Source organism: Bubalus bubalis, chromosome 16, assembly GCF_019923935.1.
Source record: "Bubalus bubalis isolate 160015118507 breed Murrah chromosome 16, NDDB_SH_1, whole genome shotgun sequence".
Classification (NCBI taxonomy): Eukaryota; Metazoa; Chordata; class Mammalia; order Artiodactyla; family Bovidae; genus Bubalus; species Bubalus bubalis.
This window is the reverse complement of record NC_059172.1, coordinates 8,594,341-8,611,922: the sequence shown is the minus strand read 5'-3', so window position 1 is coordinate 8,611,922 and position 17,582 is coordinate 8,594,341. Positions and strand designations below refer to the sequence as shown.

Here is a 17,582-nt window from a genome sequence, read left to right as displayed (position 1 = left end):
TGACCAGACCTTGAGCGAGTTATTTCATCTCTCTGAATCTCTGTTTTCTTGTTGGTAAAATGGGAATAATGCAATATTACCTATCATGTGGGATGGTGTGCAAATAAATGAGAAAAAAAAAAAAACACAGAAAGAGTTTAGCACAAAGTCTGGCACGTGGAAACAACTGATCACAGCAAAGGCCATGGACACAAAGGAAGGTCTTATGTCATCTCGAACAAAAAAGTCCAAGCTGGGTGGTCAGGGGGAGATTTTACTCTTGGGTACCCTCAGCTTCAGACTGGCTGTCTAAACAAGCAGCCTTGCAGTGGAAGATCCCCTATCAGTTTTTGGAAGAGCGAATACACAAAATAAGAATTGAGAGCTGGGAAACCACCATGGACACCAAACTAATTAATAAAATCATAAGCAGTAGGTTGGTCAACCCAAGCCAAAATGGTTAAAAGCCCTGGGTTCAATCGAGAATTCCCTAGGAACAGAGAAAATATTATGATGAATTTCAGGAGAGTTTTAAAAAATATACTCCAAAAAAACTGAAAGAAACGAAATACTATAAGATAAATTGAGGACTTTTCAAAGAACTATATCCTCCAAAAGTGTCAAGTCCAGACGGTTTCATGGGTGGATTCTACCTGCTATTTAAATTGTTCCAGAGCAAAGAGAAAGCAGGAAAACTTCCAAACTCTTTTTATGAAAGCTAGCATAATACGGTGTGAAATCTGACAGAGAGAACACAATAAAAGCGAGACTCAGGTGCTGACAGCTGTCTCTCTGCAAAGTCTGTAACTAGAAGCACTTCCCGTAGAGTCAGGAACAAGGCAAAGATTTCCACTAACACCATCGTTACTAACACTGTTCTGCAAGTGCTGGCCTATACAATTAGACAACAGAGAGAAATAAGAAGTATTAAGGCAAGAAAGGAGAAAGCAAAATTATCATTATCTTTAGATGATATGTCTGTACACCTAGAAAACACAGGATAACTCATTCAGAAATTATCAGTAGAATCACTCAAAATCAATAAAATAAGATGACGTTATACGACTAAGCAGGAGTGAGCAGCTTTCTTACATGGAGTCAGCAACCAGTCAGAAAACATAAGAAAAGATTCCACTCATAGAAGCAACAACACGAAATACAACTACTTCAATGTGTTAAATCAATAAGTAGAACGCTTTACAATGCTCCTGAAGGACATAATAGTCTGAATAAACGTAAAGACATATCCTGTTTCTGAATAGGAAGATGTACGGTTGTAAAGATGTCAGTTCTCACAAATCATTCATATATACAGTGATTCCAATTTTAAAAACATACGGAAAGAATTGCTTTTGGAACAAGATGAGCTGATTCTAAAGTTCACGTGAAAAAAATAAGCGTGCAAGAATAGCCCAGGGGGTGGGTGGGGAGGGAGAGAAAGTGGTGATAGACTCTTGGCCAAACATAATGTAGTTTCTTAGATATGACACCAAAACCACAAACAAAAGGGAAAACTTGGACCTCGTGAAAATTAAAACCTTTTGTGCCTCAAAGGACACCGTTGAGAAAGTGAAAATGCAGCTCACAGAATGGGAGAAAATATTTGCAAATCTGATAAGTGTCAAAGTATATGAAGAGTTCTTTAGTTTAGTTCAGTTCAGTTCAGTCACTCAGTTGTGTCCAACTCTTTGCGACCCCATGAATCACAGCACACCAGGCCTCCCTGTCCATCACCAACTCCCGGAGTTCACTCAGACTCACGTCCATCGAGTCCGTGATGTCATCCAGCCATCTCATCCTCTGTCGTCCCCTTCTCCTCCAGTCCCCAGTCCTTCCCAGAATCAGAGTCTTTTCCAATGAGTCAACTCTTCCCATGAGGTGGCCAAAGTACTGGAGTTTCAGCTTTAGCATCATTCCTTCCAAAGAAATCCCAGGGCTGATCTCCTTCAGAATGGACTGGTTGGATCTCCTTGCAGTCCAAGGGACTCTCAAGAGTCTTCTCCAACACCACAGTTCAAAAGCATCAATTCTTCGGCGCTCAGCCTTCTTCACGGTCCAATTCTCACATCCATACATGACCACTGGAAAAACTATAGCCTTGACTAGACAGACCTTTGTTGGCAAAGTAATGTCTCTGCTTTTGAATATGCTATCTAGGTTGGACATAACTTTCCTTCCAAGGAGTAAGCATCTTTTCATTTCATGGCTGCAGTCACCATCTGCAGTGATTTTGGAGCCCAGAAAAATAAAGTCTGCCACTGTTTCCACTGTTTCCCCATCTATTTCCCATGAAGTGGTGGGACCGGATGCCATAATCTTCGTTTTCTGAATGTTGAGCTTTAAGCCAACTTTTTCACTCTCCACTTTCACTTTCATCAAGAGGCTTTTGAGTTCCTCTTCACTTTCTGCCATAAGGGTGGTGTCATCTGCATATCTGAGGTTATTGATATTTCTCCCGGCAATCTTGATTCTAGCTTGTGTTTCTTCCAGTCCAGCGTTTCTCATGATGTACTTTGCATATAAGTTATGCAGAGTATATCATGAGAATATTATATGGAATATGATATGCCACTAAAAAGGGAATGAAGTACTGACACATGGTACACCATAAATGAACCATGAAAATGTTACACTAAGTGAAAGAAGTCAATCATAAAATGCCACATACCACTTAACTCTCTTATATGAAATGTCCAGAGGAGGCAAAGCCATAGGAACCAAAACAGGGTAGTGACTGCCAGGAGGTAGGGGCAGGAAGGAGTAGAGAACGACCGCTAACGGGTACAAGGTTTCTTTGTCGGGTGATATAAATGTTGTTGGACTGGATAACAGTGATTGTTACACAGCTCTGTGAATATACTAAAAAGCATCCCATCCTCGTCGGCCGGCTGAGCTTATGAGTGGCTTCGTCTGGGCTTCCCTTGTAGCTCAGCTGGTAAAGAATCTGCCTGCAATACGGGAGACCTGGGTTCAATCCCTGAGTTGGGAAGATCCCCTGGGGAAGGGAAAAGCTACCTGCTCCAGTATTCTGGCCTGGAGAATTCCATGGACTGTGTAGTCCATGGGGTCGCAAAGAGTCGGACACAACTAAGTGACTTTCACTCACTTCACTCACTGAATGGTATGCTTACAGGGGTGAATTTTATAGTATGTGAATTATATCTCAATAAATCAGTTATTTAAAAAATAATGGAGGGACTTCCTTGGTGGTCCAGTGGCTAAGACTCAGCACTCCCAATGCAGGGGCCCAGGGTCAATCCCTGGTCAGGGAACCAGATCCCACATTGCACAACTGAGATCAAAGATCCCATGTGCCGAAACAACAAGCTGGTGTAGCCAAATACATATTAAAAAAAAAATAATGGAACAGCAGTCAGCTCAAAAGACCAGAAAAGACACAAATACCCACTAGAATTTAGTACATAGTCAAGATGGCATTTTCAATAAAAGGAAAGATGTATTCTACCAAAAATGATACTAGAACAATGGTCCTTGATGGGTTGCAATGTAGGCTGGGGGTGGGAGGAACAGCATTTGGAATCTTACCTTGCTCCTTTCTACTAAATATATCCAGATGTATCCAGGACTTATATGCAAAAAATTAAAGCCATATAAACATGAGAATTAAACAGGAGAGTAAAATCTCAACGTGGGAAAGTCAAGACACAAAACAACAAAGGCCTCAAAAGAAAACTAAAGGCATAAATTTGACTTACAAATGTTTTAAATTTCAACATAGAAAAAAAACGAAAGACAAATAATTAACTGGACAAAATATTTATAAAAATATAACACAAATTTCCAATTTACTTGTTATATAAAAAGACCGTATCACTCACTAAGAAAAAAAAAAAAAAAGCAAGCAAGTCACTATTAGAATAAACGTGAACAGATCATTGCCAGGAATTAAAACATAAATATAAAAAGATGTCAAGCTTCACTTTTCTTTAAAGAAATGTGCATGAAAACAATGATTAGCTACCACTATAGTTTATCAGGTTGACCAAAATGAAAAAGCTTGTTAAAATACTGCATATTCACTATAGCTGATTTATATTGAGGTTTGGGCTTCCCTGGTGGCTCAGAGGGTAAAGCGTCTGCCTGCAATGAGGGAGACCCGGGTTTGATCCCTGGGTCGGGAAGATCTCCTGGAGAAGGAAATGGCAACCCACTCCAGTATTCTTGCCTGGAAAATCCCATGGATGGAGAAGCCTGGTGGGCTACAGTCCGTGGTGTCTCAAGAGTCGGATACGACTGAGCGACTTCGCTTTCACTTTGACAGAACACAGCAAAATTCTGTAAAGCAATTTTCCTTCAATAAAAAATAAATTAATTTTAAAAAATACTGCATATTCAAAGGTGTGAAAAAATTGGCACAGTTGAAAACTTATGTCCACACAAAAACCTGCACACAGATGTTTATAGCAGCTTTATTCGAAATTGCCAAATCCTGGAAGCAACCAAGATGTCCTTCAGTAGGTGATGGAGGGGCTGACAATATAAACTGAGCTCCTCCATACAATGGGCTATTATTTAGCAATAAAAAAGAGCTATCAAGCCACACGCACACACACAGAAAACCATGAAGGGATCTTAAATCCATATTGCTAGAAGACAGAAATCAATCTGAAAAGGCGATTATATCACATTCTGGAGAAGGCAAAACTAGAGAAATAGTAAAAATATCAGTGTTTGATGGACATGAGTTTGAGCAGGCTCTGGGAGTTGGTGATGGACAGGGAAGCCTGGTGTGCTGCAGTCCATAGGGTAGCAAAGAGTCGGACACAACTGAGCGACTGAACTGAACTGAACTGGGGTGGGAAAGAGAGAGGGATAAAGAAGCAGAATAGAGAGGATTTTTACACCCAATTACTGTGTGTACTATTATTGTGGTACGTGTCATTATAAGTTTGTCAAAGCCCATAGAATATACAATGCCAAGGGACTTCCCTGGCTGTCCACTGGCTAACACTCCTTGCTCCCAGTGCAGGGGCCCTGGGTTTGATCCCTGGTCAGGAAACTAAACCCCACACGCCGAAACCAAAGATCCCGAGTGCCGCAACGAGATCGAAGATCCATGTGCCACGGCTAAGTCCAGTGCAGCCAAATAAGTAAATAAATAAAAGTAAATGTTAAAAAAAAGGGGGGGGGAGCGGAGAATGTACAGTGCCAAGAGTGAATCCTAGTATAAACTAGTGAAGTGAAGTGAAGTTGCTCAGTCGTGTCCGACTTGTTGTGACCCCATGGACTGTAGCCTAGCAGAGTCCTCCCTCCATGGGATTCTTCAGGCAAGAGTACTGGAGTGGGTTGCTATTCCCTTCTCCAGGGGATTTTCCCAACCCAGGGATCGAACCTAGGTCTCCCACATTCCAGGCAGACACTTTAACCTCTGAGCCACTAGGGAAGCCCATAGTATAAACTAGGGACTTCCATTAATAATAGTATCAACACTGGTTCATCAATTGTAACATACCACAGTAATATAACGTATATAGCAGGGGGAACCATGGGAGAAGGTATGTGAGAACTATCCTTTCGATCAATTTTTCTGTAAATCTAAAACTCCTCTAAAATAATAAGGGCTACTAATTATTTTTAATTGCACTGGTACATGCCTATATGCGTGCTAATTCGATTCAGTCGTTTCCAACTCTTTGCAATTCTATGGACTATAGCCCACCAGGCTCCTCTGTCTATGGGATGCTCCGGGCAAGAATACTGGAGTGGGTTGACTTGCCCTCCTCCAGGGAATCTTCCTGACCCAGGGATTGAACCAGTGTCTCCTGTAGCTCATGCATTTCAGGCAGATTCTTTACCAGTGAGCTACCGGGGGGTGAGCAGAAGCCCGCACTGGTACATAATAGTATAATAGTTGCTATGTAAATTATTATAATCCCTTTCAAGTAAAATTTGACAATACCTTCCAAAGATTTTTTAAACGCACACCCTTCCACATAGACACTGCTTCTCAGACTTGATCTTACAATATGTACCGATTCACAGGTAAGAAATGATATTTATACAAGGACATTCATCAGTTCTGTTTGTAACAACAAAAGATAGGAAATAACCTGGTGGTAAGCAGAATAACGTCCCCCCCAAAAAAAAAGTCCACATCCTAATCCCCAAAACCTGTGAATAGGCGTGGCAAAGGGGAGTTAAAGTTGCAGATGAAATAAAGACTGTTAAACAGCTGAGCTCAAAACAGGGAGTTTATCCTGGATTATCTGGGTTGGTTCAATGTAATCACAAGAGTCCTTAGACGTGACAGAGGGAAGCATAAAAGGAGAGTCAGAATAAAGGGACTGGAGAAAAACTCTACCTATGGTTGCTGACTTTGAAGATGAAGAAAGGGGACACAAGCCAAGGAATGCAGGTCTAGACGTGTCTGGAAGCTAGAACGGACAAGGAAACAGATTCTCCCCGACAGTGTCCAAAGGAAAGAAAACCCTGCCAACACTTCAATTTTAGCCCAGCAAGACTCATTTTGGACTTTCGGTGTACAAAACTGTAAGATAATAGATTCATATTGTTTTAAGCCACTAAGCTGGTGGTAATAAATAAATAAATAAACAATACAGACCTAAATGTCTATCTGCAAAGGACTAGCTACGTAATTACAGTGTAATATAGTCACAGCCTTAAAAAGAATGAGATAACCCTACATATCCTAATAGTGGATTACTTTCAAAATACATTGTTTAGTTTAAAAAAAAAAAAAAGGCAAATTTCAAAATCCACAAAGAACCTTATATGGTGCATAGCCCAGGTCTGGAAGGGCACACCAGAGCCTGGTATTTATTGCCACCAGGGGAGGAGAAATTGGTGACAAGAGGCTAAAATGAGGGCATTTCCTGGTGGCCCAGTGGCTAGGACTCTGTGCTTCCACTGCAGGAGGCGTGGGTTTGATCTCCAGTCAAGAAACTAAGATCCTGTAAGCTGGGTGGCCAAAAAAAGGGGGGGCTTTTCAATGAGAGAGACACTCACTCTTCACTGAATCTTCTTTCATGATGTTGTGAATTTTGTTTTTTGGTTTGTTTGTTTGTTTTAAATCACACACAAGTATTAGTTTAAGAATAAAGAGGGGAAAACTTTTTTAAGCAAAGGGAAAGAGCTCTGTTCAGTCTTGAATTTGTAGTGTTTTCATCTCTTTCGTGAGTACTGACTGAATCCCTTCCACAGCAGCACACGGTCACATGGCTTTTCTTGCCTAACCTCCCTAACGACCCTGACGAGTGGGGATATTATTATTGCCCCCTCCCTAGTTGGGGCACTGGGGCTCAGAGACCAAACTGCCCAGGTGATAAGTTTGCAGCTGGATTTTAAAGCCTGGTCTGCTGGCTCCAGGGCTCACTTCTCCAACCACCACACAATCTCTGCTGGTTCCAACAGCCGCAATAGGGATGGGCTCCACCCTCAGACTGTTAGGAGGCCGAGCTGTCAGACAAGGTCTCCCCAACGCTTTCTTTCGGGTCCTTTTCCCAGATCTCTGAGTTGAGGAGAAGGTGAGCCTCCAGAGGGGCCCTGCCTGGGCCACTGTCTGGGTTCAGCCCACCTTCTCCTGTTACATCTCTCGGCAAACTTCCTCCTGAACCTGATGGAGAGAGGCTGCTGCCCTCGGTCGCCGTGACTCTAATTGTTCTCTCTGGTGGGCTCACGTTGCCGTGGGTCCGGTGCAGCCACCTGCTTTCCTCATGCAGAGATGAAACCCTAGAGATGACGGGCCTCCGAGTAGCATGACATCTTGATCAAATAAGGCTGCCCTGAGATGTCTCATCCCTGCGAGCTCGGGGCCGGAGATGAAGGGGGCTTCCCCCTGTCTGTCGACAACTTACAACTCTGGACCAACCATCCGCCTTCCTGGGGCCTCACCTTCTGGTAAAAAAGGAGATCAGATCCCTGAGCTGTTTGCACAGATGTCACTGGACCATTTACCTTTTGGGAGTGCTGTGTAAATAGAGCCAAACTACCTTTCATGTCGAGGATCTCAAAGCATTTTAAAATGAGTAATTAATGAAGTTCAACCTCCAGAGAAAGCAAGAATTATTCTCTCCATTTTATAAATAGATCAAAGGTCACACAATCAATGGCAGATGTAGGAAACAGATGTAAGCCTTCCGCTTTGTCCCTGGCTGCAGTCACTAAATCCCACTCCCGGTATCACTGACAGACCCTTTTTTCTGCTCTCTGACTTCTGGCCAAAGATGTGGAATTGGCCTTTATATGTTTCCACTTAAAGGTCTGAATTCTATGTATGGTTCATATGCCTTTGATATGTCTGGAATTTATAAAAGAAAGGGAGAAGAATGATATTTGATGCTTTTCAGAGATCGTGTTGGGACTGAGCCTTCTATAGTGGGTCAAATGCCAATAGAGAGAGGGGAAAAAAAAAAAAAACTGCTCACCAGATCTTCAGGAAGTTCACTTTTATTCTCTCTCTCTGAAAGAACTCTATCTGTTAAAATTAAATAGTGTGTATCTTTAGTCACCAAAATGATTGTTCTGGGAATAATGAAAGTCACCACTTATTGAGCACTAACAGTGTGCTAAGCACTGGTCTACTTCCTCAAATACGTTGTATCGTGGGATTCGCACAAACAGCTGAGATGGTTTTCATTATTCATTTTATAGGTAACATATGACTTAGGGATAGAAGATGGGTTGAGAAGAAAGAAAAGAAAACTCAAAGGAAATTAAGCAAAAATGATTGGCTATATACTCTGTGCCAGAGGTGTTGTGATAGAAACAGAGACACAAAAAATGAATAAAAAAGCTCCAGATTCCTGCTCTCAAGGAGTTTATAGCCTTGAGGGTCACTGAAGGTGAGAGTTGAAGCGGTGAGCATGTAAAAAGACAAATAATGTCAATACAAGTCAGTACAGGAATGTTCATTATTAAGTTCTTGGTATGTGTTAGACAAGCTTCCCAGGTGGCACTAGTGGTCAAGAATTCACCTCCCAATTCAGGAGACTTAAGAAACGTGGGTTAGATCCCTGGCTTGGGGAAGATCCCCTGGAGAGGGAAATGGCAACCCACTCCAGTGTTCTTGCCGGGAGAATTCCATGGACAGAGGAGCCTGGTGGGCAATGGTCCATAGGGTCACCAAGAGTCAGATATGACTGAAGTGATGTGGCTTGCATGCCTGCTTTAGACACTGCGTCCCTTGCAGGAGATGGTACGTCTTCAAGTGGAGCTTACAGTCTGGTAGGAAAGTCAGCCATTAATCAAACAATTACACAGACTGATTTAACACTGCACTTGAGTGGAGTAGAAGACACGAGATGGGCTACAGCCTGACAAAGGACTAGTATCCAGAATACATAAAGAACTCCTACTCATAATAAGAGAGAATCCAATGGAAGTACTGTCAAATAAACCAAGGGGGCAATTTAAAAAGACAAGAGGCAAATTGCCAATAAACAAATGAAAGTAAGCTCAGTCTCGCTTGTAAACAGGGAGTTGCAAATTCAAACACTGGAATACCATTTCACACCCACCAGCTTGGCAAAAGTTTTAAAGTTTGACATTACCAAAGTGTTGTTGAGGAAGCCAAGCATGGGAACTCATATATTGCTATCGAGGTGTAAATTGGTACAACCGCTTTGAAAAACTGTTCATCCCCAGTAAAGCTGCCAATTCACACGGCCTGAGCCCAGCAATTCCATATCCAAGTATTTATCTGGGTGGCTACTTTCACACAAGGGGATGGGTAAAAAAAAAAAGAAAATTAATTGTACCCTTGTTTCTGACAACAAAAAAAAATGTGAAAATTAGCTGAATGTCTTCCACAAGGAGATGAGTAAAGAGTGGTGAATGCATTCAATGGGACCCTAATCAGCAGTGAAAATGTATGATTTAGAACCACATGTATCAGTGTGGCTACATTTCAAAATCACAGTGCTGAGTGAAAAAAAGCATTGAAAATGCTTTTTTCAAAAGAAGAATGCCATTTCTTCAAAGTTTACAAGCATGCCAAACAATCTTATGAAGTGTTTATAGGCACAAATGTTTGTAAGAAACAAACAAACAAAAAAATACAAAAGCACATATGAGAACGATGAACCCGAAGTACAGGAGAGTGGGTACCCAAGGGAAGGGACAGAAATGGGTTCAGAGGGCGCCACTTAGATCTGTAAAGTTTGTCCTTAAAAAAGAGAAAAGACTTGAGGGAAAAGCTTGAGATTGACATATACACAGAGGAGCCTGGCGGGTCCATAGGGTCACACAGAGTTCGACACGACTGAAGCGACTTCTCACGCATGTATAAAGTAGATAACTAATAAGGACCTGCTGTATAGCACAGGGAACTCTGCTCATTGTTATGTGGCAGCCTGGATGTGAGGGGGGTTTAGGGGAGAATGGACACACACACACACACACACACACACACACATATATGGCTGAGTCGCTTTGCTGTACACCTGAAACTATCCCAACATTGTTAATCAGCTATATTCCAATATAAAATTAGAAGTTTTTAAAAAAATTAATCCTAACTGAAATCAAATACAGGAAAAAAAGACTTGAGGGAGGGATACTTTGGAAGATTGAAATTGACATGCTCCGTGTGTGTTGTGTGTGTGTGTGCTCAGTCGCTAAGTTGTGTCCAGCTCTTTGCAACTCCATAGACTGTAGCCCGCCAGTCTCCTCTGTCGATGGGCTTTTCCAGGCAAGAATACTGGAGCAGGTTGCCATTTTCTTCTCCAGGGGATCCTCCCAACCCAGGGATCAAACTTGAGTCTCCTGCATCTCCTGCATTGGCAGACAGATTCTTTACCACTGAGCCACCTGGGAAGCTCCAACTACTATATATAAAATCGATAACTAATAAGGACATACTGTATAGCACAAGGAACTCTACTCTTCAATCCCGTGGACTGTAGCCTGCCAGGCTCCTCTGTCCATGGGATCCTTGAGGCAAGAATACTGGAGTGGGTTGCCATGCCCTCCTCCAGGGGATCTTCCCGACCCAGAGATTGAACCTGTGTCTCCTGTGTCTCCTGCATTGCAAGCGGATTCTTTACTGCTGAGTGGGGAAGCCCACTATATATAAAATTGATAACTGATAAGGACCTACTGTAGAGCACAGGGAACTCCACTCAATACTCTGTAATGACCTATATGTGAAAAGAATCTGAAAAAGCGTGGATATATGTATAACAGATTCACTTTGCTGTACACCTGAAATGAACACATTGTAAATCAACTATAACCCAATCAAGGAAAAAAAAAATTTAAGAAAAAACAGCAAATGTTAAACTTTGGCAAGGAGAGGGGTGCCAGGGGAGGGGTATAGAACAAACAGGTGTTAAGGATATAATCTCTGTAGGTTTTTTTTTTTTTCCCTAATATGATTTGATCTATCAATGGAGAATTCAATGGAATGGGGGGGAGGGTGGGGTCAGGGAAGCTGTCTCTGAGGACATGATGCTTACTTAGGATGAGAGCCAAACACTGAGTAGGTGAGAAAGGACAGAAAGGTACACCAGACGGAGAGAACAGGCTGTACGGAGATGCTGACATGGAAAGGTGAACATAGAAGCTGGGAACTGAGATCCCGGTGTGGCCAGAGCAGAGGGCGAAGCGGGTGGGGTGCGGGGTGAGGGTGGGGGGTGGTGCAGAGACCAGGCAGAGCCTCAGAGGCCATCTTGAAAGAGCAGGCCTTCGTGCCAAATATGACTCAAGCAGCAGGGACGGAAAGCTCTGGGGGTCCAGAGACACTTCACTCAGCCAGATAGCAGAAGCGGGAAGGCAGTCTTCAAGAGGTGACTCACATCTTAAGCGTTGGAGAATGAGTAAGAGGAGGCGGAGGGAGGTGTAAATTCCCTTGATCAGGCCCCACAGCAGTAAAGATACTGTTGGTCCCAGCAGGGGCCGACACCCAGGACTAGCTCCGGATAAAGGTGTCAGATAGAAAACGGCAGAGGAGGGTGTCCGTGAAGACGGAATGGGCTGGGGTCCCAGTCCGGGCAGCCTTACGAGGAGAAAGGCATGGCCAGGCATGACTAGGTACCCGCTCTGGCGGTGTGCAGAGGCTGGATTTGAAGAAGGCGGCAGTGCGGGGGGTGTGTTAACAGCCAGTGGGAGAGAGACACCTGAACCAGGCTGCCTGGAATTAGAATGAAGAAATGGAGAGTGCCTGGAGAGGTGTTTAGAGGGGAACGCTAGGTGTCTAGTTTGATGGCCCTGCCATCACTGAGAGGGACAAAACGCGGCGAGTTGCAGATGCGTGCAGGGTAAGCCAAGTGCAACTGTCCGGCCAGGCCAGCGAAGAGACTGGGCGTCCCGAGGGCTGCAGATGGAGCTGGGAGTGGGAGGCGCCTCCTGTGGGTGGTTGCTAATCACTCACAGCAAACCAGTTGGTCCAGGAGGAAAGAGGAAGAAGAAAGTAAGCGGATCGGTGGGGACGAAAAGGAATCAGAAGGGCGATGCGGGGAAGCAGAGGACAGGAGAGGAAGGAAGGACCACTCAGACGCTGAGCGGCCGCTAGGAAGTCAGCCCTGCGCGGGACTGGGCGGGTCCGGGGCGCGCGGGGCTGCAGGCGGAGCCCGGGTGCGCCCGGGAGCCCGGCAGATGCTGGAGAGTCCGCCCAAGGCCTTCCCGCTGCCTCGGCCGCCGCCGGAGACCGCAGGGCACTCGCGCGGCCGGGCCACCCGGGCCGTCCCCGGCTCCCCGCGCGTCCAGGCCGCGCCTCCCCACCGCCCGCGGGGCCCGGCGACGTCACTGCGGCTCTGACGCGCGCTAACGGAGGCGCGGGCGGAGAAGGCGCGGGGCGGCGCGAGTGTCCTCGCGGGAGGTCCGGTCCTCGCAGCCCGTGGGCCGCTTTCTTGGCCCTCCTCCAGGGGAACCTCGATTTTTCCAAACTCTGGAAGGCCGGCTGTCCTTCGGCCACTGATAAGGACAGCTAGCACCTGGTAAAAGATTTTAACAATGCCCGCAAAGAAATAGCCGGACCCAGGAAAGACTAGTAAGTGCCGCCAGCTAGAGTTCTGCTCGTGTGCTCGGCGGTCCTAGGGACAATAATAACGACCACAACCACAGTAGCCACCATTTATTGAGCGCTTACTCTGTGCCAGGCACGGTGTTAAACGCTTTGCAGGCAACAAACCCTCGGAGGTAAGTACCGTTATTATCCCTATTTTGCAGGGACCAGGGCACAGAGAGGTTAAGTAACTTGCCCCAGGCGCACAGCTGGCTGATGTCCAGTGCCATAATTTCAGCCCAGACCGTCTGATCCCGTGTAATCGTCAGGTTAACCCGCCAAGGTCGGGATCATTTTCTCCATCTTAAAGATGAGGAAATTAAGGCACACGGAAAATGTTAAGTACCTTGCCCAAGGTCACCTAGCTGGAAAATGGATGAGGCAGAAAGCGAACTCAGGGCTCCTCTCTGTCCGCAGACCCCGCGGTCTTGGCCAAAGGCGATCCTACTTCCAAACCACCTCCGACAGACCAGCAGGCTGTGGCCCCGGGTCCCCAGGGGCGCAGCCTCTGCGGGGTTTGGGTGGCTTCCCGCGGCCTCCGATCTCGGATGAATCGGATGTTTCCGAGCATCTTCTCTAATGAGTCCACAGGTGCCAGATAGAGATGCGCCTCCCGAAATCCGGTCGGGGACCAGTCGGCGAGGTCCTCTGAAGGGATGGAGCCGGGGCGGAGGCAGCAGGAGGGATCCCGGGTCCCACCTGCAGATCTGCGTTGACTGGCGGCTTGCCCCGCGCGGCCGGCAGAGGGCGCTGCCGCACGCGCCTCGGGTCCCACGATCCCCAGACCCTGGGGCTGGCGGGCCTCCGCTTGCAGGCCTGGAGACTCAGAACCCCAAAGTGGGAGCCTTTTATTCCGCGTAGCTGGCACCCCCCCTCCCCCCACCTCCCCATCTGGCCCTTCGTCTCAGCCTTGGGCCTGCTTTTCCTGACCACTCTTCCCCATCGTGTGTGCTCCTGCCACCCCAACCATCTGCCTTCAAGATTTCCCCAATCCCTGCACTGTTGGTGTGGTCACCTCTTAAGAGGCAAGAACACCGATCCTATCCCATTAAAAGACATCCCATGATAAGTCAAACTCGGCCTTGTCTCCCTTCCTTTATAGACCCTCTGGTGATGCAAAATTGGCAAAAATCATCCATTGGATGATGAACTTGCTTTCCTTCTCCAAAACCGGAGAAGGAAATTGGTCAAGGAAGGAGCGAATAGATAAAAGGATCTATTTTTGTAATAGCGACAGTGTATTAAGTACTTGTTTTGTGCTGAGCCCTTTCTGCTTGACTCCTTAATCCTCATTACAGCCCCAAGAGGTGTGCATCATTACTCTCTTTTGACAGGTAAGGTCACAAGACTGCTAAGTAGCAATGCTGGGAATCCACCAGGAGTTATCTGACCTTAAAGCCACATCCCTATCACCCATCACCCAGAATGTACAAGCTGATACAGCTGAACAGAATAGTTAAGATACAAACCATGCAAAAACAAATTAAAATCTACTCTAAGAGTGCTCAGAAAAACCCCATGTGAAACAAGGGTTTCAATGCCTTGCTGAGCCCCAGTCTGAGACTCAATTGTCTGAAACAGGAAAACAAATCCTCAAGGTGCAATGAGAGGAGAATAGGAATGAGGCATTCAGCTTTCCCTTGGAAGAGCATCCAGAGAGGCCCACTCACTTTCTGTGCCTGGGCTCTGAGGAAATAAAGGTGGTTCTAGGAAAATCTGAAAAGTATGAGAGGAAAAAAAAAAATCCCTTCTGTGGTTTTTACTTTAACCAAGCCTCATTTCGCTATTTGTGTTTTATTTTTAAACTAATGTGGCTCTCTCCACCCTTTAAATTGGCACGTAAATAGCAAAAGCAGAAGGAAGGCCAGCTACAAACTTCAAATGTGGTGGATTTCTCAGGAAGGAGGTACCTGACTTGAAGTGGAAATGAGGATTAAATGAGGTGCCTTAAACATTTCAAAGACAGACTTTCCACAAGGAATTTAGATCATAAGTCTTTAGAACAGGAGCTTTGTCTAGGTTTAGGCCGGGTGTAGTGTTGACAATTTGTGAGCGAGCTCTCAGAATGTGGAAAACGAATCACACTTTCAGTGTCTGCATCATCTAATCATCTGGGCTATCACTTTGCTTATGGCTTTAAAGGGTGGCTTCTGGGGGATTTTTCTGTCCTCTGGATCTCAGTCACACACCCTCCCTCAGACCCCTTACTTTTCCAGAAGTTTGCTCCGGGAATTCAGTTGAGATGAAGCAATAGTTGATGATGTCACTAGGCTTGGTTTGAGATTGACTGGCCAACTCTGGACTCACCAACTGGAGATTTTTTTCCAAACTGGGAAACCAAAGCAGAAGGAACTTGTCGAGACTTGTCACTTAATAGCTGTGTCTCTCTTGCCCTATGTCTTTGAACTAGAAGGATTCCCCTCTTACCCAAAACAAGAAAGCCCTGAACATCCCAGGCTGCTGCTTGCAAAATTCTTGGGATCTTTTTGACCTTTTCTCTCTCTGCTGCTTCCCTCATTCTGTCAGTGCATTCATTACAAGCATGCATCCAGGGCCTACGATCGTAGATCCTAACAGTACAGCAGAGACCCTAACAAGGGCTGAGAAGTTTACTCTCTCCCGTTCCCACCTGTCTTCTGACCTCATGGTTCCAACTTCTGTGCCTGGAGAGGCCCAATAGTAGTGAATGACTTCCTTCTCCAGGTGAGGACCGGTGCTCAGACACACCTGAAATTCTGTCAGCCTACGGCAACTCCCTGAGATTCCATCCTGTGACCCCAGATACCTCTGTGGTGACTCCATATTTGGTGGGAGGTTTGGGTCCTGATATACCTTCAGAAGCAAGGCTCAGGAATGCTCCAGCTTCACCACTAGCCCAGGTTCCTTCCATTTCCAATAGTCATCCCTTCAGTTTATAAGATCACTATTGACCAAAGTAGCTCAGGCCATATTCATGGAGCATCTGGTACGGTGAAAAATCCCAAAGTGCCATAATACCCCACTGTCCAAAGGAAAATGTTGGCTTAAACAGACATGTGTGATTAACTGGCAAAAGGATGTGTGGGATAATGCTTATGAGTCTTTTGGGTCTTTTTTTTTTTTTTTTTTAATCTTGGGACTGAGTGATCCTGAGTGATCTATAATAATGAGGGGAAGGAAGAACACTAGGCCTGTTTTAGCTTTCAAGATTATTCAAATGGAATAGATTTTCACCATTAACACCCTAGCAAAGACAGAATGCTGAAGGTAAATTGTCACTTTCTGTCTTTTTGGAAAATCCATTAATACTGAATGATCTTGGTTTTAATCCATTCAAAAATTCAGATTATGTCCCTGGAAATCTCTTTAGAAAGTAGATTCCAAATCAGTACTCATTCTTCTTGAGTATCCCACTCCTTCCAGATACAGGAGTATTTTCTCTCCTGTTGAGGAAGGAGTGGGCCAGAGACCAGAAGACCCAGGGAGGTTTAAGGACTTTTCCATTAGCTGAGCTGCAGCGCTGTTTGGATCTAGAGAACGTGTATGCGTGTTGTGTCTGCACTGAGTTCATGGTTGTGCATTCTGGCTCATGTCCAAAGCCTCCATAACACGGGGGCTGAGATTTGCCAAAGAAGGCCGATCCGTAAAGAAGGACGTGTGTCCACTCACCAAGAGGGTTTTGATGGTCAGTGTCTGTGTGTCCAGCTGCTGGGGTGAAGAGATTTGGAAACTCCTGAATATTCCTGCGGGGATCTTTCCAAGCCCTTTTGGGAACCGGCAATAGCGTTTGTCTGGGGAAATTAGTTTTGCACTTTCATAGAGTGAGAGAAATTCCTCAGGGGCATTCTTGTAGTTGGGAAGAGAAATCAAACTCCGCTCATTCCTTCAGGGGCCATGCCCCTACTAAAGCGCACCGAATCCAGTTCGGTTGGTCCAGTCTGGTGCCTTAAGTGGGGGTGGGGGTGGGGGTGCGGGGGGGGCAGGAGCAGCGAAGTTCAGCGAATTTCACCTGTGGCTAAGTCCCTCCGCCGACTGGAGCAAGCGTGAGATTTCAGGGGATCGTGTTACCAGTGTGTAAACACCTTGAGTGACGGCCAAGGCTCCCGAGAGACCACAAAGGATCTCAAACCCTTCCTATCTTCCTAGAAACCCTGGCGGCCCGGCCGGCTGCTTGCTGTCTGATGCAACAGTTTGCAACGCCGTTCTGGGAGCCGAGCCTGCCGCGGGGCGCGGGGCGTGCGGCCTATGCGCGTGCGCGAGCCGGGGCCCGCCCCTCCGGGCAGGGGAGAAGCTTTTCCCCAGATGTGCGGGGGGCGGGGCGGGCAGGGAGACCTTTGGCAGCTCGCGCCGGCGATCTGAGCTTAATTAAACTTCTCCCGAGGCATTGGCTGACTGATTGACCCAGTGATCCAAAAAAATCAGAGAGGCCCAAATCGCCCTAACGCCACAGAAGAGCGAAGTTGGGGAGTTGGCTTTCGGTGTCCAGAGCTCGGCTCCTCTTCCCTGAGCGCCCCCAATCCACAATGCTTTCGCGGCGGGGGGTGAGGGGGGCGGTTGCCAAAGCTCACTAGGATGTCAAGGTCTTGCTGGCCTGGGCCTTCCTACCGAAGAGGGAAGGACAGCGGTTACAGACGGGGACGGG

The 17,582-nt window shown here is 45.9% G+C and overlaps 1 long non-coding RNA gene across 1 annotated transcript; it reads left to right on the top strand.

The window, feature by feature from the left end:
* Positions 1–12,222: 12,222 nt before the first annotated feature.
* LOC123329699 lies at positions 12,223–14,036 on the top strand. Its single transcript, XR_006545226.1, has 2 exons — positions 12,223–13,095; positions 13,553–14,036. It is a non-coding gene; the product is annotated as an uncharacterized LOC123329699 (long non-coding RNA).
* The last annotated feature ends 3,546 nt before the right edge of the window (positions 14,037–17,582 follow it).